This window comes from Nothobranchius furzeri, chromosome 1 (assembly GCF_043380555.1).
Source record: "Nothobranchius furzeri strain GRZ-AD chromosome 1, NfurGRZ-RIMD1, whole genome shotgun sequence".
NCBI lineage: Eukaryota > Metazoa > Chordata > Actinopteri > Cyprinodontiformes > Nothobranchiidae > Nothobranchius > Nothobranchius furzeri.
Window position 1 is genome coordinate 104,181,840 of NC_091741.1, and position 23,054 is coordinate 104,204,893.

General features: G+C 45.4%; 1 long non-coding RNA gene across 1 annotated transcript; it reads left to right on the forward strand.

Annotated features, from left to right (window-relative positions):
* The first annotated feature begins 9,359 nt into the window (after nt 1-9,359).
* On the forward strand, nt 9,360-21,472 carry LOC139071397 (uncharacterized). The gene is made up of 3 exons (XR_011521302.1): nt 9,360-9,499; nt 21,102-21,370; nt 21,460-21,472. It is a non-coding gene; the product is annotated as an uncharacterized lncRNA (long non-coding RNA).
* The last annotated feature ends 1,582 nt before the right edge of the window (nt 21,473-23,054 follow it).

Genomic DNA, 23,054 nt, shown 5'->3' on the forward strand with positions numbered 1-23,054 from the left:
AGCTGCAAGTTTCTTACTGATTGAGCAATCAAGACATATGAATAAGAGAGAAGTTACATGAGATTGGGAGTAAGATGTAGTGGAGACCCCAGATTATCTTCTTATCTCCTGCTTAGAAGTCAGTGAGGGAGAGATCCTGCCAGGAATGGAGCAGGAGGTCGTTGGCTAAGTTCTTATCTCCTGGATTCAGCTGAAGGGACATCACCACAGAGCTAACAGAAAACCTGATAGGCAAGAATAGAGACCGTCCCTCCCAGTATCCCACTTCCTGTTGGCTTGAATCAGATCAAAGCGTTTGTTTCATATGGTTTTGTAATTCCAGAAGCTGGAGCTCTCCAGACTGAATCCTGCTGCAGCAGAAGAGTCTGCTTCTGAAGGACGGCTCCTGCTGCTCCACAGCAAAGGATTAATATTTTAGCGTGCAGTGAATAAACGGAAGGCTATTGTGTTGGACAGAAGACTTTGCTTTAGAATTACATTTTCTTGGCAAGATAAGCTCCTAACTCTAATCCCATCATATGTACTGCAGGCTGACCTCTGCTGAATGGGTATCACTGCGGATTCTGAGCTTTAGAGGACTCTGCGTGTGAATATTCTCACTTCTCATTTTCTCTTTATCTCCATTAAAGCAACTTTTTAAATCCCGAGCAGGAGCCGCGGCCCGATCTGGCTCTGCTGACTGCAGAATCCTCATTAAAGAGTAAGGACGTCAAAAGTTTCACCCAATGACAGTTACTTAGTCAGCTAGGTTTTGTTGTTGTATTGACGTTCATACGGACTTTTACAGCTGCACACAGTCAAATAGCACCCCCTAATGGTAGATGCTAGCTGCTTGTGGAAACAGCGTGACTGTAAAAAGGAAACACTCTTATTTTTATCTGAAGACAGCTGCTGAAACACATCAGAAACAGCTGATGTCACAATAAACAAACAATAAACAAACATAACTAATGTGACATATTTCAGCATCCGACTGCTAAATATGAAATCTTTCAACGTGTGGAGCAATAGAGCCATTCAGAATGGTTCTGAACCATTTAAATAAAACCACCATGATGGTAATTAGCTACCACTGCTAACTACAGCTTTTCAAATTCACTAAAACTCGAAGCCAGAGCTTCTTAATCCAGAGAGCTGTCCCACCAAGTGAGCTAATCCCCAAAGCCAGGCTCACTCTGAAAATCCCACCACAACTTCTCCAAATATGTTTCCAGAAGTGAGATTAACCTGAAGCCCCCCCCCCCCCCCCCTATTCACTATAGTGTCATATGCATGATGAAAGCCTGCATCATGGCTTCATCTGTGAGGCTTGTCTACTCCAGTTGTGAGGCGAGCACTTAACTCCTCTGCTATTGTTGCACACCTTATTGACTTTGTCCACAAACTACATCTCCATCATAGTGAATGACAGCTGCAGGTGGAACAGCAGAGAAAATACTGCTGATGGTGCTGAAGAACACTTTGGGACAACCCTTGCGTCTCTTTAATGGTTCATCTGAATGGAAGATCCAGGAGCCACAACACATCCGAACAGTTTTACTCCAAAGCAACAGATGTGGGATATTCCTGCTGCACTGCAGCCTTCCTCGTGACGGACCACCTTCACTTATGCACCGGATTGGACAGGCAGGGAGAAGATCATACAACACAAAAAGGGAAAGAGAGGGAGGGTGGCTGGACAACAGTACACAACAAACACACAACACACACAGACCAAACTACAAACACACACCACACAACAAACACACAGCAGACAATAAACACACACCAAACACACACCAGACAACAGACAAACACCAGACAACAAATACGCATGTAGCGAAGAAATTCCTACATTTAATTAGAAACCATAAAATGTAAAATATCACAAAGGATGAAATATCACTTTAATGGATCTTTAAGTAAATTTAATCAGAAGACTGGATCTTTTTATTACAGGGATTGAGCAACACTTCGTATTAACTTCAAGAAAAGAGAGTGAGTCAAGTCTTAAAAGTTTAAAGATTTATTACTAAACAAATTAAAACTAGACTAACGTCAACACTAGCTGTATGGTGTAACTAAGGTGAGGTAAGACTGAGAATGGTGTATGTGTGAATCAGCAGATCCGGAGAAACGATTAGTTCTGATGGGAGTGAAGATGATGTTTCGCGCTAGGCTTGGTTTGAAGATTTATAACACACATTGAGACGCCATTCTGCCAGTTTACGTACCCTTGGTGGAAGTCCCCGTCTAGATCAGGAGGTGTAGAGGTCCAACTTGGACCTTCCTGGAGCCGAAGCCTGTAGAACAGCGGCGGCCACCAACCAGTCCTGTCTTTGAGATACTCCCAGGTCACGACAGTTTTATTGGCATCTAGCAAGAACCAAAAAGGGGTCGTGATGATTCAGCTTTTATTCTGAAAGGAACCGTTGCAGCAGGTGGAACAGCAACAGATTTTATACAGCTTGTCGTTGGTTCTTTTGGCTGAAGAGGAGTGTTACGGACTGGCCACTCCGACAACTTCTCTAGAAAGCTCTGAACTCAAGTTAAAGATGACGTGGGCATAGTTTAATAATTTGGATGTTTTGATTTATGGTCGAATCAAAAAGGGACAGATTTACCAAGCACCACCAAAACCACGCCTCGCATCAGACCTGGAAGGTTCTGAATGGATCAGTAAAAGCAATGTATCATGTGACTTTTTAAGCATTACGTGTAATCAGTCTCTAGTGGAAACATTTAAAGTTATATTACTTATCATATTCTATAGAATTATAATATCAAGTAATTAATATTTTCATTTCACAGATTGGTTCACATTTTATTATTGACTAACACTTTGTTAGCTTATACTCTACACCTCTATCGCGAGACTTGGAAGGTCCTTCCCGTAAGCCTTCCTCCTCTCACCACTCTGGAATGCCTCGCCTGTCAACTCTCCGGCCCGACCCCCACAATAATTGTCACTGTTTATAGTCCCCCCAAGTTCAGCCCTGAGTTTTTAAATGAACTCTGTGCTCTTTTATCCCATCTGTCCGCCCTTTCCCCAACTGTAATTTTACTTGGTGATTTTAATATTCATATGGACAATATGGCCCTCCCCCTCAGCAAAAACTTCTCCTCATCTTTGGACAGCCTCAGTTTTCATCAATATGCCAATTTTCCCACTCACATTAAAGGTCACACCCTGGATTTAATCTGCTGCTCCGGCCTGACCCCCTCCAACTGTACAGCTGACCCGCTCCCTTTCACGGACCACTTCCTCATCTCCTTTTCTGTTCCCCTCCGTCTCTCCATCATCAAGTCACCACGTATCATTTCTTTTCATAATATTAAGGACATTGATCTAGCCTCCCTGTCCTCCAGTTTTGCCACCTTGACCCCTAATTTGTCCTCTACTCCCAATGATCTTGTCATTCAGTACAATAACGGTCTGGTTTCTATCCTTAATTCATTTGCTCCCATCAAATCCCGCTCTGTATATTTTACTCGGTCTGCTCCATGGTTCACCCCTGCCCTACGCTCCTTGAAAGCTACCAACCGGAGGCTTGAAAGACTCTACAAGAAAACTGGTCTCTCCATCCATAAAGACTCATATTCTGCTCAGATTTCTCTCTACAAGGACTCCATCTCCCATGCCAAATCTCAGTATTACTCTGGTCTCATCTCGTCCAACTCCAGCAACACTAAGACATTATTTTCCATCATGAACAGCATTTTTCAGCCTCCCGACTCCTTACCCATCCATCTTTACTCTTCAGAAACCTGTAACTCTCTCCTTCAGTTTTTTAATGATAAGGTCAATAGAATCCATCTCTCTTTACCTCATTCCTCCCCTCCCTCTCCTGATTTATTTGAAACCACCATTCAGTTCTCCTCCTTTGAACTTCCCCATCCCTCAGAAATATTAGATTACATCACCAAATCCAAACCTTCCACCTGTCAACTGGACCCTTTTCCAACAGTTTTAGTTAAATCGTGCCTTTCTTCTCTGCTCCCTTTTATAACAGCCATTATTCATTCCTCACTATCCTCTTGTACGATCCCCTCCCTATTCAAATCCGCTTCAGTCAGCCCTTTTCTAAAAAAACCTGGTTTAGATCCCAATGATTTCAATACCCTCCGTCCCATTTCCCATCTTCCGTTCATTTCCAAAGTCCTAGAGAAAACTGCTGCATCTCAGCTCCATTCCCATCTCACCCGCAATAACCTTTATGAACAGTTTCAGTCTGGCTTCCGTCCCCACCACAGCACAGAAATAGCTCTCATCAAGATCACTAATGACCTACTCATTGCTGCTGATTCTGGTTTAATCTCTATTCTCATTCTCCTCGATCTGAGTGCGGCCTTTGACACCATTTCTCATCCCATCCCCCTTAATAGACTCTCTTCCTTAGGCATCACTCACACCCCCCTCCGCTGGTTTCAATCTTACCTTACTGGCCGCACTCAGTTCATCCAGTTAAAATCCTTTACCTCAGAACCCTCCCCAGTCAAGTCAGGTGTGCCCCAGGGCTCTGTCCTGGGGCCCCTCCTCTTCATAGTATATCTCCTCCCTATCGGCAAAATCTTCCGCAAATTCAATATCCAGTTTCACTGCTTTGCGGATGACACCCAGCTCTACATTTGCAGTAAGCCCAACTCAACTCTCCCACCATCCTCCCTTACACTCTGCCTCTCTGAAATCAAAGCATGGTTCACCTCTAATTTCCTCAAACTCAACAGCAATAAAACTGAACTTCTTCTAGTTGGCACTAACTCCACCCTCTCAACATCTGACAGCTTTTCTTTAACTATTGACAGCGCCATAGTCTCTCCCTCACCTCACGTCAAGAGTCTGGGTGTCATTCTCGACAGCTCACTTTCTTTTCAGGCTCACATTAATAACTTAATTCAGTCAGCATACTTCCATCTACGTTCCATAAACCGTCTCCGTCCCTCACTGACCCCTCACACTGCCGCCATTCTCGTCCACAGCCTCGTCACCTCCCGTATCGACTATTGCAATTCACTTCTTTATGGTCTCCCCAACAAACTCCTTCATAAACTGCAACTGGTCCAGAATTCAGCAGCCCGTATTATCACCAGAACCCCTTCCTTTCACCACATCACCCCGGTTCTCCAGCAGCTTCACTGGCTCTCAGTTAAATTCAGGTCCATCTTCAAAATTCTCCTTCATACCTTCAAAGCAATCCACAACCTCTCTCCTCCATATATCTCAGACCTTATAAGTATTCACACCCCATCCCGTTCACTCAGATCTTCTTCTTCCATCCATCTTGCGGTTCCTTCTGCCCGTCTCGCTACCATGGGGAGCAGAGCTTTCAGCCGCTCTGCTCCTCGACTCTGGAACTCACTTCCCACCGACATCAGGAACATTGACAGTTTTACCCTTTTCAAAACAAAACTCAAAACACATATGTTTAAATCTGCCTACAACCTCTGATTTTATTGAACTGTTTCTCTCTTTGTTTTTTCTTCTTTGGGTTTTATTATTGTTTTATTGTATTTTATTACGTGTTTTGTGTAAAGTGACCTTTGGTGTCCTGAAAGGCGCTTTTAAATAAAATGTATTATTATTATTATTATTATTATAAAAATAGAGTTCTTTGATTTATTAAAAAGAAATAGTCTGTTGTCTTCATTCTTCTCTTGGGCTGGAAAGGAAAACAGTTTAGAAGCAGAGCATGAGACCTTGAGCAATATCTCATGCAGATTAGTTCTTGCTGAGGAGAGGGGGGAAATTACTTTTAGGTGGAAAACAGTCATTTCATTCTGTTACACACACCAGACAACAAACTATAGAAATGATATTTTCTTCTTCTTCTTCAAACACACAACAGACAACAAACACACAACAGACAACAAACACACAACAGACGGCAAACATACACCAGACTACAGATAACAAACACACAACAGATAACAGACACACACCAGACAACAAACACACACCAGACAACAGACAGGAAGGAAAGGCAGGAATCAGTGGCTGTCCTAGCTTCATTCAGGAAGAGCCCACAGCGTAGCACTCGCCGCATGTCACTGGAGAGTGGCATTAGTCGAACATCCCTTTGGCAGATAATAGCTACTCCTTCCTACTGCTATTCAAAGCTTCTGTATGGCTTTGAGAGGATTCTGGTCCACCATACGGCACCTCAGGAGGGGCCAACACTACCAACATTGTTTATGGTGGGGAAGGTATGCTGCTGACCTCAGCTCAAGAGGTTGTGGATTGGTGTGCAGAGTAATTGGAAGATCTCCTCAATCCCACGCATGCCTTCCAGTGAGGAAGCAGAGTCCAGAAACTTTGGGTTGGGCTCTCAAATCTCTGGTGCTGAGGTCACTGAGGTGGTTAAAAAGCTCCTTAGTGGCAAGGCTCCTAGTATGGATGACATTGGCCCAGAGTTCCTTAAGGCCCTGGATGTTGTAGGGCTGTGTTGGCGTGGGCATCGGGGGTACTTCCACTGGACTAGCAGACCGAGGTGGTGGTCCCCCTTTTTAAAAAGGATGTGATAAATGATAAATGAGAAAAAAAACTGCACTTGTATAGTGCTTTCAGAGTCAGAGGACTCCAAAACACTTTACACTACATTGTTTCATTCATCCATTCACACACACACATTCACAAGGGTCCCAAACACAGATGCCACCAGTCCCTCCAACCACCACCAGCAGGCAATGTGGGTTAAGTGTCTTGCCCAAGGACACAATAGCAAAATTCTCTGTCGGGAGCCAGGATCAAACCTGCAACCTTACAATTACTGGACAACCCGCTTAACCTGTTGACCTACTGCTGCCCCAACTACAGGGGCATTGCACTCCTGAGCCTTCTTGGTAAAGTATATTACAGGGCTCTGGAGAGGAGGCTACATCGGATTGTCAAACCTCGGATTAAGGAGGAGCAATGTGGTTTTTGTCCTGGCTGTGGAACACTGGACCACCTCTCTGCCCTTAGGAATCTTGGAGGGTGCATGGGAGTTTGTCCAACCAGTCTTCATGTGTTTTGTGGTTTCGGAGAAGGCGTTCAACTCTTGGGGGGCCCTGTGGGGGCTACTCTGGGCGTGTGGGGTGCCAGGCCCTGTGATATAGGCTGTTAGGTTTCAATATGACCACAAAAGTTTCCACAAAAATAAACAATCAATGATGAACAAGAGTCTGATTCTAGACCTGCAGAAAAGGGACACACAAGAATACAACAGCAGCAAGCTATCACTGCGTCAACTTGATGACGAAATATAAAATCAACATTGTTTTACTGAACAATCACATGATAATAAATCACAGTGCATTGAGTGTCAACCACAGCCTTAAGACATGTGTTGAACGTGCCCAAGTCCATACTTATGAGAGCACCATGTGAGCACCTGTGTGTGTCACGTGCTTGTATATGTAAGGTTTCTCTATAGGAGCATCCAATAGAGAGTGTGAGGGGCCACAGATCTGCGCCCAAAGATGTGTAGGAGATGGAGGGAGCTCCAAGTCCCAGAGATCCAGGAGCTGCCCCAGAGCACAGAGACCCCAAGGAGACTGCGACCAGAAAAGCCCCTTTGTAACAGATTCTGTTCATAACTTTTATGGACAGGATTCCTAGGTGCAGCCAAGTTGTTGAAGGGATCTGTTTTGGTGGCCTGAGGATCAGGTCTCGGCTTTTTGCAGATGATGTGGTCCTTTTGGCTTCATTAGAGCATGATCTTCGTCTCTCACTGAAATGGTTTGCAGCCGAGTGTGAAACAGCTGGCATGAGATTCAGCTCCTCTAAATCTGAGACCATGGTCTTGATTTGGAAAAGGTCAGGTCTCCGGGTCAAGGATGAGGTCCTGCCTCAAGTGGAGGAGTTAAGTATCTCAGAGTCTTGTTCACGAGTGAGGGAAAGCTGGAGTGTGAGATCGACAGGCAATTTGGTGCTGTGTCATCAGTGATGCGGGCGTTGTACCGATCTGTCATGGTGAAGAGAGACCTTAGCCAGAGGTCAAAAGACAATGCTCTTGATTTACTGGTGGAGCTACATTCCTACACTCACTTATGGTCATGAGCTTTAGGTAGTGACCAAAAGAACGAGATTGCGGATACAAGCGGCCGAAAAGAGTTTTCTCTGCAGGATGTCTGTTATAAATAGAAGAAGTTCATCATCTGGGAGGGGCTCGGAGTAGGCCCACTGCTCCTCCACAGTGAGAGGAGCCGGTGCAGGTGACTCGGGCATCTTATTAGGATGCCTCCTGGACGTCTCCCTGATGAGGTTTTCCGGGCACGTCTAACTGGGAAAGAGGCCTAACACTGACACGCTGGAGAGACTATGTCTCACAGTTGGCCAGGGAACACCTTAGGACAGGGCCCCGAGGGCCAGTATCCAGCACGTTTTAGTGGTTTCTCATGTCCAACACTACATTCAGTGGTTGAATCATCCATGCAGCAGCTCATCAGGCTGTGCAGAAACCTGTTAATCACCTGCTGATTGACATCACGTGTTTTGAATCAGGGTTTAAACTAAAACGTGCTGGATACCGGCCCTTGAGGCCCAGAACTCAATAGTACTGTTTTAGGATTTTTCTGGAGGAGCTGGCCCAAGGGGCTGGGGATAGGGAAGTCTGGGCCTCCCTGCTTAGGCTGCTACCCCCACAAACCGACCCTGCAAAAGCAGCTGAATGCGGATGGATGGATGAAATTTCATGCTAATAGGAATATTTAGAATATACTTTGGTAACAAGTATTAATCACCCTTTTTGCAAGTGTAGCATTGAGGATTAGCTACATAATTTGTTAAATGATCAATAAGAGGCAATATTCCATTTATATATGAAATATGATCCTTATTGGCCTTTGAATATTTGACTTAATATTCCTTTAGGTTATTTAGGCTACTCAGGGATTACATACTTCATATTAATTCAGATAGGGCCAAGGATATAGTTGATACAAATTAATTTAATTCTATTTTCCTAATCCAAGTGATTATACATGCCAAACAATGTATGAAATGATGTATTGTGAGCTAAACATTTTAGCAGGGGCGGCGTTAGGCCCGGCTACTTGGGCTGAAGCCCCGGATCTTCCATGATAAGCCCCGGATCTAAATCGCGGAAGTAACATGCAGTACCAAAGTCACACAGAGAGGGCGCAGCTGGCAGTAGTTTGTAAAGTCCCATTTAGTCGTCACACACACAGGTGTGTGGTGAAATTTATTCTCCGATTTTGACCCATCCCCTGAGTTGCAGACACGCCGCGCTCGGGAACAATGCTGAGTGTCAAGCTGGGAGGCATTGGGTCCCATTTTTCTCAAAATCTTTGGTATGACCCGACCAGGAGTCGAACCCCTGATCTCCCGATCTCAGGGCAGACACTCTACCACTAGGCTACTAAGTCAGTGTACAGTTTACCTGAGACTGAAGAGAAGCCCTTCAGCAGCTGGCTTCTGCAGTCTCTGAAACGCATGAGTGAAGATGGATATAAGGACGTTTTTTTAGACCAAAAGTACAACGACAGAACCCCAGCTCTGATGAGACTGGTGTTGACTCAGGTTTGTGAGTCTTATTTGAAAATATTTGTTGTGCTGCTGGTTTGCCTAAAGTTAGCTTACTATCAGGTAAAGTTGTTGGAGAAAGAAAGGGAATATTCACTATCATCTCACACTAAACACTAACAGGAACAATACTCTGCCCTGAATATGCTGAATATGTAGCTTCAGATTAAACATTATGTGGTACAAGACAAATATATATGATGTTGACTAGTGCGTGTCACGTGTGTGCGCGCATGCGTGTGTGTGCGCGTGCGCGCGCGTGTGTGTGCGCGCGCGTGTGTGTTAAGCCCCGGATCTTCTTCAGTCCTAAATCCGCCCCTGCATTTTAGCAAAACCTTGTGAGTATCTGAGATATCTTGTGATGTCTGGGCTGTAAAATCAGTTTGGTTGTATTGTTTGATAAGCTAGAGATTATTCATAAAACCATCCGATGCCATTTGTACCAAGTCTACACACCCTTGTATGAAGGTCCCCATGCGATCCAGGGGGTCAAGAGGTCGGGATGGACACTGCCGGTAGCGGGACTGCCTCTGCTTCCTGCGTTCCCCCCATGTGTTCTCCAGCCCCCCTCTAGGTTCCTCTTATGGGTCTCCTTGTGTTCCTCATGTGCCTCCTTGTGTTCCCCAACCCCTCCAGGTGTCCTTATAGGATCCTCTTCATGCGTACCCAAGCTTCCTGTGCCCCTCTTTGTCCCCAGCTCCCTCCCGGACTCCCTCAGGTCTCCCCTAGTCACCCCTCTGTAGTTTTTTTTATAGGTACAGCTTTTCATTTTATTAGTCTCCTTTAGTGTGTGTTTCCTTCCCCACTTGTTAATTAGTCTCCCTCACTCCTCAGGTCTTTAGTTATTTGTTCTTTGGTTTTCCTGTGCCCTTAGTCTTATAGGTTTATTATTTATTTTGAGACTTATAGGTTAGGGTTTATCCCCTCTGCTTTGTTTTCCCTTCCCATTTAATTAGTTGATTTCACCAGTCTCCCCTCAGTTCTCTCTCCCCACGCACCTGATCCTCGTCTCCCAATCACTCAGTCCCTGTGTATATAACCCTGTCTGCGTCGCAGTGTTTTGTCGGTCCATTGTTGTTTGTCAGCGTTGTTTTGTACCCCCACTAGATCTCTACTCATAAGTGTGCTTTTGGTTTTGTCTTTCAGTTAAGATATCAGATTTGGCTTCCTGCCTTTATGGATTTTTGTTCCCCATTCTAATAAAATGATTTTACTTTTACAATCGCTCCTGCCTTGTGTCGTCTGGTGTTCTGCGTCTTGGGTCGTAACCTCCTCCTACTCCTAACGTGACACATGGACCATTTTGTTTTTTGAGTTCAGATCAACCGGGGAAGGTACGGGGACTGTGGAGAACAGACATCCTTTGGAGAAGTTTGTTAAAAAGACCTAATAAGTGCGGCTTCAAGCAAGTTATGTCCAAGATAAATGGAGGTCCGCAGCAGCGCAGGGACCACCTCATACCCCCTTCATACCCCCATCGCAAAATCTGTGAAAAGGTCACGATTTGCACCACATTACCATCATTGTCTAAGTTATGCTGATGACACCCAGATCTACCTAGCCCTATCAACTTGTGACTATAGTCCGCTGGACTCACTCTGTCAGTGTCTAGAACAAGGAAATGACTGGATGCAGGTAAACTTCCTTCAGTTAAACAAGGACAAGCCTGAAGTTATTGTCTCTGGCAACAAGAAGGTTAGGATGGATGTTATTGCTCAGCTGGACTCCAGGGGAATTATTATTGACTACTGTTGAACAAAGATTTTCGATTCCTCCAGACCTGTGTGTTAAACAAAAGCAGTTCTGGATTGCCTCTCAATCTGTGTGTTAATAAAACCAGGCTGCGAGGTCAGAGAGAGGTCTGTGTGTGTGAATGTGTGTGTGGGTGATTTGACTCCTGATCTCCCAATGTTGTAAATAATGGATGTGCTTCACTACTCTGCTGTTTTTGGTGAATATATGTTGTGGCTTTAGCCTTTTACTGACCTCTGTGGGGTTAGTCCAGCATACAATAAATATTCAGGGTAGATGCTGCGTCTGGGATATGTTCATGATTGGCTTAACCGACTCAGTGGCCTAGTGGTAGAGTGTCCGCCCTGAGATCGGGACATCAGGGGTTCGACTCCTGGTCGGGTCATACCAAAGACTTTGAAAAAATGGGACCCAGTGCCTCCCTGCTTGACACTGGATTGGGGGGTTAAACCACCAAATAGTTCCCGAGCGCGGCTTGTCTGCAGCTCACCACTCCCCCAGGGGATGGGTCAAATGCGGAGAATAAATTTCACCACACACCTGTGTGTGTGTGTGTGTGTGTGTGACGACTAAATGGGACTTTAAAGCAGACCGCTGGAGTGGAGAAGAGAAGGAAGGGGGGTACCCTCTCCCTCCTTGACTGATGACCAGAAGAAAGAAATGAGGTAATGCCGGAAGGACACCAAGCAAGAGACGCTGGGAGGAGTCACAAAGGCCGGCAGAGTGTTTCCTGAAGCGGGAGTTGTCGTGGAGATGAAGAGGAGACCAGAAGGAGGGGGAAGTGAAGGAATAAAAAGGGGGGCCCAGGAGAAGTCGGGAGTTCTGGGTTCTGGGAGGGTTCTGTACGAGTTCGGTGGAGCTCTGTGTTTTTTGTCTGACCCGCTGCATCGGGGTGATTGTTTGGATTAATCTTTGTTCATCCTATTAAATAAAAACCTTGGTTTCTTATTATAAGAAACTTAAAAGGATTTTTGGTGCCTGGGGTCTCCGTTGGTGTCATGTAACCGAAATGGTGAGATGCTGATTACTTGTTATCCAACTCCAAGAGGTTTACTCCAGTCAGATTAGAGTCATTAACCTGAGCAATACATGAGCTGCAGGTGACTAAGATGTGTTTGGGTTTGAACCGAGTCTTCCTTTGAGCTGCAAACAGTGTGTTTGCCGGGATCAGAGTCTAGGTTAATGGTGATTGCTAATCAGCTCCTATAGTGTGCAGGCAGTTTTAGAAAGCGACTGAATATCACGCCCACGCATAAATAGAAATACAAGTCAACCCTGAGACGTAACATCTGTTAAAGAGTCAGCTAGTTTGGGAAGATGGCTTGTAACAACTACGACCTGATCTTCTCTGGACACCTTAAGGTTATAACAAAATCAGCGTTTTGTCACCTTCATCAAGAGTCAGAGGTCTCATGTCCAGACCAGACTTAGAGAAACTCATTCATGCTTTTATTTCTAGTCGGCTGGACTACTGCAATGGTCTCCTAACTGGTCTTCCCAAAAAAGCTGTGAAGCAACCGCAGCTTGTTCAGAATGCTGCTGCTAGTCTTAACAAGAACTAAGAGAACGGAGCACATCACTCCTGTTCTTAGATCCCTACACTGGTTACCAGTAAACTACAGAATAGATTTCAAAGTGCTCCTACTAGTTTATAATCACTCAATGGCATGGGACCAAAATACATGTCTGATCTCATTCCTGTATATACACCCAATAGGGCTCTGAGATCCGTAGAAACCAATCAGCTGGTAGAACCTCGGGTCAGAACCAAACATGGTGGAGATGCATTTAGTTACTATGCTGCTCACATGTGGAATCAGCTTCCCCATGACCTCAGATCTTCCCCAACCCTAGAGTTGTTTAAAACTAAAATCCATTTTCTTCTTCTTCTTCTTCTTCTTCTTCTTCTTCTTCTTCTTCTTCTTCTTCGAAAAAAACAATTAAAAAAGACAAAAATTATAGAAAAAATAATTAAATAAAAAACAAACAAAAAACACTAATGTACTCATCAGCCTTTAAATGAATTGTTTCTAATGCTGCATCATCTCCACTGTAATCTGTGATGTAATTACTCAACCTTAATTCTGTCTTTTCCTTTTAGCTCTAAATAATAATTTTATCTGTGTATAATTTTTATTTGCGTTCTTGTGTTTGTTGTTGTGCCATTTAATGCTAATTGTAAAGCACATTGAATTGCCCTGTGTTGAATGTGCTCTATAAATAAAGCTGCCTTGCCTAACCACTAATAAAAGGCCTAACACTTCCTGATGCTGTCACGGCTTTGCAGAAAATTGCACTATTTTGTAAAAACTGCTAATGAAAATGGACAAGTTTGTGAGTTGATAAAAATAATTTTACAATAAAAAAGTAAACATATTATGCACTATGGCTTTAAAGCAGCTGCGGTGAACTATTATATCTATTAGCACTGACCTCATGTGATGGAGATGGCATAATGCACCAGATCATAGTTGAATATTGGTTGGATTGACTGACTTATATCCATTTTTGTTTTTTTCTCCTGCCATCTTGTAGATGAACATCCCAACATTACTGTTCACAAGTTGATGAGGTGTTTGCCAACAATCTCAAACTTTACCAGCCATTCACTTACAGCTGGTGGGTGAAACAACACTCAGCCAATCAAATGAGTTCACTTAACAAAACTTCCCTGGGTCCTGGAAAAAGTTTCTGTAGTTGACAAGCTTCTAAAATTCCTCCCATGAGATCTGGCTGTGCCCGAGGTCTCCTCACAGAAGGAGCACAAAAAACTGCCAAATGAAGGCAAGCATGATGCATCAGGTCCAGCTGTCTGAACCACTTCAGCTGACTTCTCTCAAACAGAGCAACAGCTGCTCTACTTCAGGATCAGTTTAGCTCTCTGGATTTCCCCTTCTCAACTTCAATACTCATCTCTTCCTCAACACAAAGCAAAGCCACAGTGGGTGTGTGGCAATTAGTTAACATTTACCCCCCCCCCCCCCCCCAATACACACACACAGTCACGATTTCATTGATGTTTGCCAAAAGGGATTTTAGGGGCTGGTGCCACTGATAACATTGATCTTCTCCTCTTTTACCTCAGTTTTTATTTATCTCTCCTCACCCCATGGCCGCTCTCATTATATGTCCATCTGTCTGCCTGAACAGCACACCTTAGACCAAAAAAGACAGCAGCTTGCGCATTTCCTGCAAGAGAGGGCCAAAGGGGCCTTGATCCGGGCTCGTTTCACCACAGTACAGGACATGGCTGCTCCAACATCCTTCTTTTTTAACCTGGAAAAGACTTCAAGCCAGAAAAAACAAATGGTTGGCCTTCGTCTGCCAGATGGACAGTTATCCACAGACCCACTGGAGATAAGGAAGCATGCAGTAGAATTCTATATCAGCCTATTTAAGGCCGCCCCATGTGATGTGAACTGTGCCAGAGAGCTGCTGCAGGGGCATCCTTCCTTGACCAGAGCAGACCAGGGAATCTTAAATGCAGACATAACCATGGAGGAGATTACAACGGCAGTCTCCCAGATGGCTGCAGGGAAATCTCCGGGGATAGACCGTTTACCTGCTGACTTCTACAAATTCTTCTGGAGCAGTATGGGACAGGACCTGATGGATGTTTTTAAAGACTCACTTCAGACAGGAGCACTTCCTGCATCGTGTAGGCGGGGCGTTCTGTCCCTGCTGCCGAAAAAAGGGGACTTAACCCAACTAAAAAAACTGGAGACCAGTTTCCTTGTTGTGTTCAGACTATAAGATTTTTGCCAAGTTCCTATCAAACAAACTTTGGGGATTCATCCTAGGTCTAAACACAGACGATCAGTCCTTCTGTATACCAGGAAAGTCATTAATGGACAATTTATTTTTAATGAGAGACGTGTTTGACGTTTGTAACCTTTATGATGTAAATGCAGGTATCATTTCTATTGATCAGGAAAAAGTGTTTGATAGGGTTGATCATGAGTTCCCGTTCTCTACACTACAGGCCTTTGGTTTTGGGGGGTCCTTTCTGGAAGGGATTAAGATGCTGTATAGGAATGTCAGCTGTATGGTGAAGGTAGAGGGGGGCCTGAGTCAACCCATACCAGTTTTAAGAGGAATCAGACAGGGTTGTCCCATCTCAGGACAACTGTATATTTTAGCTATTGAACCGCTGCTGTGTCGGCTAAGGGACAGGCTGAAAGGTCTACACCTACTTTTACCTGTCTCTAGTCCTCCCTTAGTTGTGTCTGCGTATGCAGATGATGTGAATGTTTTTATCCATGATCAGCAGGATGTACAAGAACTCAGATCTAGTTTACTTTATATATGAGAATGTATCCTCAGCTAAGGTTAACTGGGACAAGAGTGAGGCATGTGTAAAGGGGGGTGGGACCTTGGTAATGTCCCGCCTTTGCCAGAAGGGCTGAGGTGGGGAACGGAAGGTATTAAAACATTAGGCCTGTACTTGGGTAGTGAAAGGTTTCAGAAACAGAACTGAGCTCCTGCTGGAGAAGGTGGAGGTGCGGCTGTCTAAATGGAAATGGCTTCTCCCTCAGCTGTCCTACGGGGCAGAGTTCTGCTAGCAAACAACCTGGTAACCTCGTTTCTGTGGCACAGACTGATTGTACTGGTTCCACCACCGGGTCTGCTGGAAAGTGTTCAGAAGCTGTTGGTGAAATTCTTCTGGTCCGGTCACCACTGGATCAGAGCTTCGGCTCTTTGCCTACCCGTGTCAGAGGGAGGACAAGGATTAATAGACGTGGTGTCTAGAACTGCAGCCTTCAGGTTACAGGCAGCTCAGAAGCTTCTTTATGGTGACAGACTCTGCTGGCTCCCCCTGGCTCATCTCCTGCTGCAGAAGGTTGGTGGGCTTGGGCTGAACAAACGCCTGTTCCTGTTGAATCGGAAGGTGTTGGATCTCACAAGGATTTGTCCGTTCTATTCGTCAGTGCTGGACACTTTTAAGCTGCTGATGGTTTCCCGAGCGCCTGACACGGGACCAGGGACATGGTTGCTACAAGAACCCTTGTTTGACAATGACTTCTTCTCTCGAGCTGGCATTTTAACTTTGTCTGCATTGAAAGTTAAGTCCACCCATGCTGGGATTGTAAAGTTTGGTCACTTACTGAAGATCCCGGCTAGAACCCTTGGTGAGCGGGTGGATGTGAGGTCCACCAGAAGAATGGAGAGAGTGGTGGAAGAGGTACGAAGGTCCTTGTCTGTGTCACAGAGAGCCTTTGTTGAGACTTATACCCTATCTGACCAATGGAATGATGACATTGAGTACTTTTTTCATCTCTGGAGGTTAAAGCAGCTGGTGAGGGTTGGCAGGAAGAGAGTGGATGACTGCTGAACCCGAACACTCCAGTGTTGGGCTCCTTCCACTCTTGTGGAAAGAAACATATCTATCACACTTGTGTGAAAGTTATCTATAGTTGCCCCTTGTTAGGAGTCAAGAAGTCGAGGTGGATTCAAGTGTTTGCTACGGACCGTACCCCTGGGGGAAGCTGGAGAAGTTTGTATAAGTCTCCAGTGGAAAAAAGGATGGCAGACCTCCAGTGGAGGATCATACATGGAGCTTTAGCTATTAACAGACACAGAGTCCGCTTTGATCCAAGCACCGGGGAGGGATGTCCTTTTTGTAACCAAACAGAGACCCTAGAGCATCTAGTGGTAGCTTGTTCTAGGTTATCAGGGATGTTTAAGGTTTTAGAATGGTGGGTTAGTGCACTGGGAAAGGCTTTTACCCTACCCTTATTTGTTTTCGGGCCCAAGTACAGTGTCAGGAAAAAAAGGACAATATTGTTAATTAACTTTTTATTTGCATGTGCAAAACTAGCCATCTGGAAAACCAGGAAAAACCAGATGCTGGGACAGAGCTGGACTGATGCTGAGCGGAGCCTGAAGGGCCTGGTGGAAGCTCGCTTAAAGATCGAACACGCTTTTTATGAACTGAACACGCTTTTTATGAACTTACTGGGAACCTGGACTTCTTTAGAGAGGTATGGGGGATTGGGCAGGTGCTCTGTCTGCTGGATGGGCAGGGCTCCCTAAAGATCAACTTCTAAACTGGGTTTATCAGTTTTCCTGGTTTTATTAGTGGAAAACAAGTTTCAGTCATTAACGCTGATTGTTGATTTGTAAAGAAAAATAAATAATTTAAAAGTCTAGTCGCTCTCTCTCTCTCTCTCTCTCTCTCTCTCTCTCTCTCTCTCTCTCTCCCACCCACGGTGCCATTATTATCGGCTCTAGCAGCACTGTGTGTGGAACAATAAAACAGGGGAAATAACCTAAACATGCAGCTCTGTCAGTTGTGGAATTGGACTCGGCTCTGGACGGTACCGTCCCCTACCCCCACCCCACTCCACCCCCCACGCGCTGGCTGTTGCCGTCGCCGTAACTCAGGGGGAACCCTGAATGTAAAAAAAGTTACACAACAGATTCTGGATCAGTCAAAACCGCTAAAAAATGCAGCTTTGATGGTCACTTGATCATTCTGTTTGAAATCGCAATTTCTGGCCAAAAACGATAGATTGTTCAGCCCTAATGCAAACTTTTTTCAATTAATTTTTTAGAGGTATTTTGTTGGCAGAAGCCGAAACAAGCTCCATCTGGTTCAGGCTCTGATAGGCTTTTAAATAGCGTGTTCAGGGAACCATCAGCAGGTTCTGGCCTGAGACCTGACGTCAGGCCAACTATAACTGTAGGAGTCTGTCCATGAAGGGCTCTGACTGTCACAACTAAAAATGTGAAACTGACTCTAAAAGCAACAGGAGCCAGTGGAGTGGGAGGAGAATGCTGTTTACTTAGAACAGGAAATTGATCTCTGTGCCTCTACATGAAACTGCGTGTGTGTGTGTGTGTGTGTGTGTGTGTGTGTGTGTGTGTGTGTGTGTGTGTGTGTGTGTGTGTGTGTGTGTGTGTGTGTGTGTGAGATAGGTTTGTTGCAGAAACAGGTGAACAGGAACAAATTGGTATAGTCTTTCAGTTTTGATAGTTTAGAAAAGACTTTTCTTCTAAAGTTTTTGTGAAAGAAAAGACCTGCATTCAGTAGATTATATGTTTTGACTAAGACAAGAGTACACTGATGTGCAGCGACCAGACAGCACAGCAAACACACAGCAGGTGGCCTGATTGCTTCTTTTAGAGGAAACAGAACAAACTGTTTTATACGTATGAAGTGGCCAGGGGTTACCCTAAGAGTCTCTTCTATAGCAAAGTTAACTTTAAAAACAGCCAGAGTGGAGAATGCTTCATTCACAGTGAAATGAACATAAACAAAACTGGCTCACCAACTTCACCAAAAGTATCAACGGAAAACAACATAATTCAGGACTTAAGGCTTATTTCCACAAATGCAGGATTATTTACATGATTACAGCTGCCTTATGGGCAGTATGCAAACATCTGTCAGACGAAATGTGTCATGATACAAGAACGAAGGACGCAGTTTTGCTGACCCGGAGACAGACTGGATCACATGTTAGAGACTAACTTATAGCTCTCCACAGGAAGGTTGGTCAGGAGCAGGGAGGTGTCCCAACTGTAAATCCCTCTGTGGAGTAGGGAGGTTAAGAGTGGAGGGGGTAACAGTGGAGGGGGTAACAGTAGAGAGGGTAACCCCGGTTTTACACTGCAAGCATCAGCGGAACAGGGCAGCAGCGGAGCGGCTCACTCTCGAACTTCAAAGTGGGCCTTTTCACACCGGGAGAGACTTGGCCGCAGCACGGCTTCCTCGCTGCGCCTCACTGTACTTGCGAGATTCTAAAATCCCTCGAGACTTCCGACACCTTCCTCATCGAGAGATCACAACCCCCGTGCCGCGAGGAATTACACCGTTGCACTTGTCGAAAGAAACTGGTGGTAAACAAAGACGTTCGGTCACACATGCTGATGAAATATATATATATATATAACATTGCAACGTTGCATTTTATTTTGAAAATAACTGGGGATTTTACACTGAAACCGTGTGTGGTTTCCTGTTTCGCACTATGTGAACTGTGGAAATTGACATGTCCCAGAAGCGGCTTGCAGAAAAAATAGAACTCGATCCTATCTTTAGCGGCACGGCATGCAGCATCTGAGACACTCCATACACTACAATTGGATTCTATTTGAAGCGGTGCCGCTTCGCTGCTGTTTCGTTCCGCTGATGCTTGCAGTGTGAAACTGGGGTAAGAGTGGAGGGGGTGAGCTCCTTCAGTGGAGGTCTTTGTTCCACAGGGGTGACCGTAGCTCAGCGGTTAGAAGCAGGGCCACCTTAACCAGATCACAGGCCCCAGGGCAGAGCAAAATCTTCCTGCCAGCCGCTAAAAGGGGCGTTTTGGTTTGTAAACTGGAACGCCCTCTTCTTCTTATTTGCTCCTGAAATGTTACTTCACCTTCGATATTTCAAAATACGATATTTTCTAAGCTCATCTATCTGTTCTCCATCTTTTTTATACAGTTATTGAACATCTGTGCTCACCCTGCCCTTTCATTTTGTGTTGCTGGTTCCACGGAGCATGCTTCACGCTCTCCGAACCTAAACCTGCGTTTAAGTCCCGCCTCCTGCTTTATTAAACTGGAAATGGGAGACAGTCAATAAGGCAGGACACAAACTTTTCTCCTCTACTTCGACTGTCTCTTATGAGAAGTGCACCCGAAGCACCGCAACTAGAGAGGAAGGAGCCGGTGGCGTTCAAAATAAAGTGAAATTTAAAGGCTTCATAATATTTAAATTAATTTTAAACTACAATTATGGTTAGTATAAGTGCGCAAATATTGGCTACACTGGTATGTTCAAGTGGAAATACGCAGATTAATTGTGTAGGGGTTACCCAGCATGTAGGGTCCGAACGGCAATGAGCCCGGCTCACCTGAAAGAGGGACAGGCTCCACTATCCTTTAACTTACAAACCCATGGGGAACACGATGAAATATATAGTTTAACACACGATTGTCAAATAAAAAACAAGGAAACAAAACAAAGAGCTTGAAAAGGAAAATGTCGGTATATTTAATTGAATTCAATAAAATCAGCAATGTTCGAAGGTTGAAAAAGGAAGTCCTACCTGTTTAATGTGGGATTTGAATGACATGTCCTGGTCAAAGATAACACCAAGGTTCCTCACTTTGTTCTCGGAGACTAATTTAATGCCATTCAGGTCAGGTGACTAAGCAATTTCCTTTTCTGAATTTCAGTTCCAAAGAAGAGAACTACAGTCTTGTCTTGATTTAAAAGCAGAAAGTTTTGTCATCCAAATTTTTTATGTCTTCAAGACAAGTCTGTAATCTACTTAATCGATCATGTTCATCAGGGTTAATGGATAGATATAACTGACTATCGTCAGCATAACAGTGGAAGTTTATCCCATGCTGTCTAATGATTTTACCAATTGGAAGCATTCATTTATTTAGTAAAAAGAATATCTCCAAGCACTGAGCCCTGTGGTACTCCACAAGTAACCCTGGAGTATGAAAAACATTGGTCATGTACATTTACAAAATGAAAATCAGCATCCTTAAAATCCAGTGGTATGTATCCATTTACTAAGGATAGATTGGTTATATCTAGAATGGGGGCAGTATCCTGTCACGGTCTGCCCTGCTCACTATTCATTTCACTCAATACACAGCAGTTGTCCCAGTTCTGTGTTAAAAGGTGGGCATGTCCGAGAGCCAGCTGTTCTTGATCTCTCTGAACAGAGGGCCCGGGGTACTTAAGGAACAGTGTGACACAACTCCAGTGCCGGTTGATACTCGCATCTTGGGTAAACACTAGCCAGTCGCAGTCTAGTTTGATATTCAGTTTTAATCTTGTCTGCCCGTTCCAGTTCAGCCGTGATCTACTGAGTCCTGAAGGTTCCTGCTCGTCTGTTCACAGGAATCACCCACCGCCGTCTGGAGTTGTTAATCCAACATCACATCCCTCACCGTCCCCCTGGTCTCCTCACTCTCTGCCGCCCGCCTGTCGTCCTGTCCGCTTCCCAGCCTGCCTAACCACCAGCCTCCGGACCTGAATCATAACCTGCCTCACTGTCTGCCTCACAACCCATTTCCTCATCCCGTCCTGGATCCTTATTCTCTGCTGCTTGTCTGTCCCCACCTGGCCCCAAAGACCCAGCCCTGCCTCACCAAGACCGATCATCTCCAGTAAGAATAGCTCTCCAAACAATTCCAGTTCTGGTTCTCTGGTTCCAGGGTTTCGTGATTCTAACACCAGTTTGCTTTTTTCGTTCTAGATCTTGATCCCTCCTGTTCCCGTTTGGAGCAGCATTTTCAGTTTCACATTGTTCGTAATAAATATTATTTGTTATTCACTTACCATCATTTCCATCTGTGATTCTTTCATGTCCTGGGTAAAACATATTCCCAACATGACAGAATCGACCGGCCAAAAGTCCACCCCCATGGAAGAATTACTTCTGCCAACCATCACTAACACTCTAGCCAAACATGAAGGATCCATATAAGCCATCCTTGACCAATTGTCCTCCACTACGCAGCGCCTGTTCCAGCTTGACTCAGCGCTTCGCCAGATGAATGACGCGTTCAGAACCACACCTCCTCCTCCACAGGTCAGTCCCCGTCTGAGATCTCCTTGGGGTACCAGCCCCCTCTGTTTCCCTCGGACTCTGCTTCTCCCTTCACTGTGCCTCAGTTCCTCCGCAGGGCCAGACGCACCTGGAATCAAACCCGTACGGCTCTACAACGTACAGCAGATCGTAATCGCAGGATTGCGGATCGACACCGGCGTCCGGCCCCTGCCTACACCCCAGGAGACTTGGTTTGGCTCTCCTCCTGTGATACCAAGTTCCAGGACTCCTCCAGGAAGTTCTCTACCCGTTGCCTTGGTCCTTTCCCCATCGCTGCTGTCCTCAGTCCTGTATCTTTCCACCTGACCTTACCCCCGTCTATGAAGGTACACACTGTGTTTCATGTCTCGTTGCGCAAACCCGTTGTCTCCAGCCCCCCTGTGTCCTCATGCCGACCCTCCTCCGCCGGTCTGCCTTGATGATGGTGGTCTCGGTTACCGGGTCCACCGCATCTTGGAAGTCCGGCCACGTGGTCGTGTTCACCAGTTCCTTGTGGACTGGGAGGGGTATGGCCCAGAACACCGTCAATGGGTCCCGGGGTCCTGGATAGACAACGTCTCCCTCATCCGGGACTTTGAGGCTTCCCGTTGTGCCTCCTCCTCCGCCTCCTCTGCTAGGCCGCCCGGTGGTGTCCCTATGGGGGGGGGGGGGTTGGGGGGGGGGGGTGGTACTGTCACGGTCTGCCCTGGGTCACTATTCATTTCACTCAATACACTGCAGTTGTTCCAGTTCTGTGTTAACAGGTGGGCATGTCGGAGAGCCAGCTGTTCCTGATCTCCCTGATCAGAGGGCCAGGGGTACTTAAAGAGCGGGTCAATTGAGTCTCGGAGTCCTTCTCCACCCACTTATCAATTTTTAAAAATGCAACATTAGTAGGCGTTGCCTGGAGGACCGAGAGGGCGGAGCCGCGGCAGTGACGAAGACGACGGCTAACTAGACGATGCTAGCTCCCTTCACTCTATGCAGTTATTAGAAGTGGAGGATGTTTCTCCCCCTCCTTACCCAGACACTCGAGAAGAAAGGGACCATGTCTATTTGGAGACAAGCGGACCTGAGCCTTATTGTTGTGAGCTTGTGAGTTGCCTGTAACTCCCAGAACCGACCCAACAGAACCACCTCTGAACGTAAGTAGCCGTTAGCCATAGCATTGGATTAGCTGCAGGGTTTGTCTCCACGGCCCTAGAGCTAGTATTCAGCATGTTTTAGAGGTTTATCTGCTTCAGCACACCTGGTTTTAATCA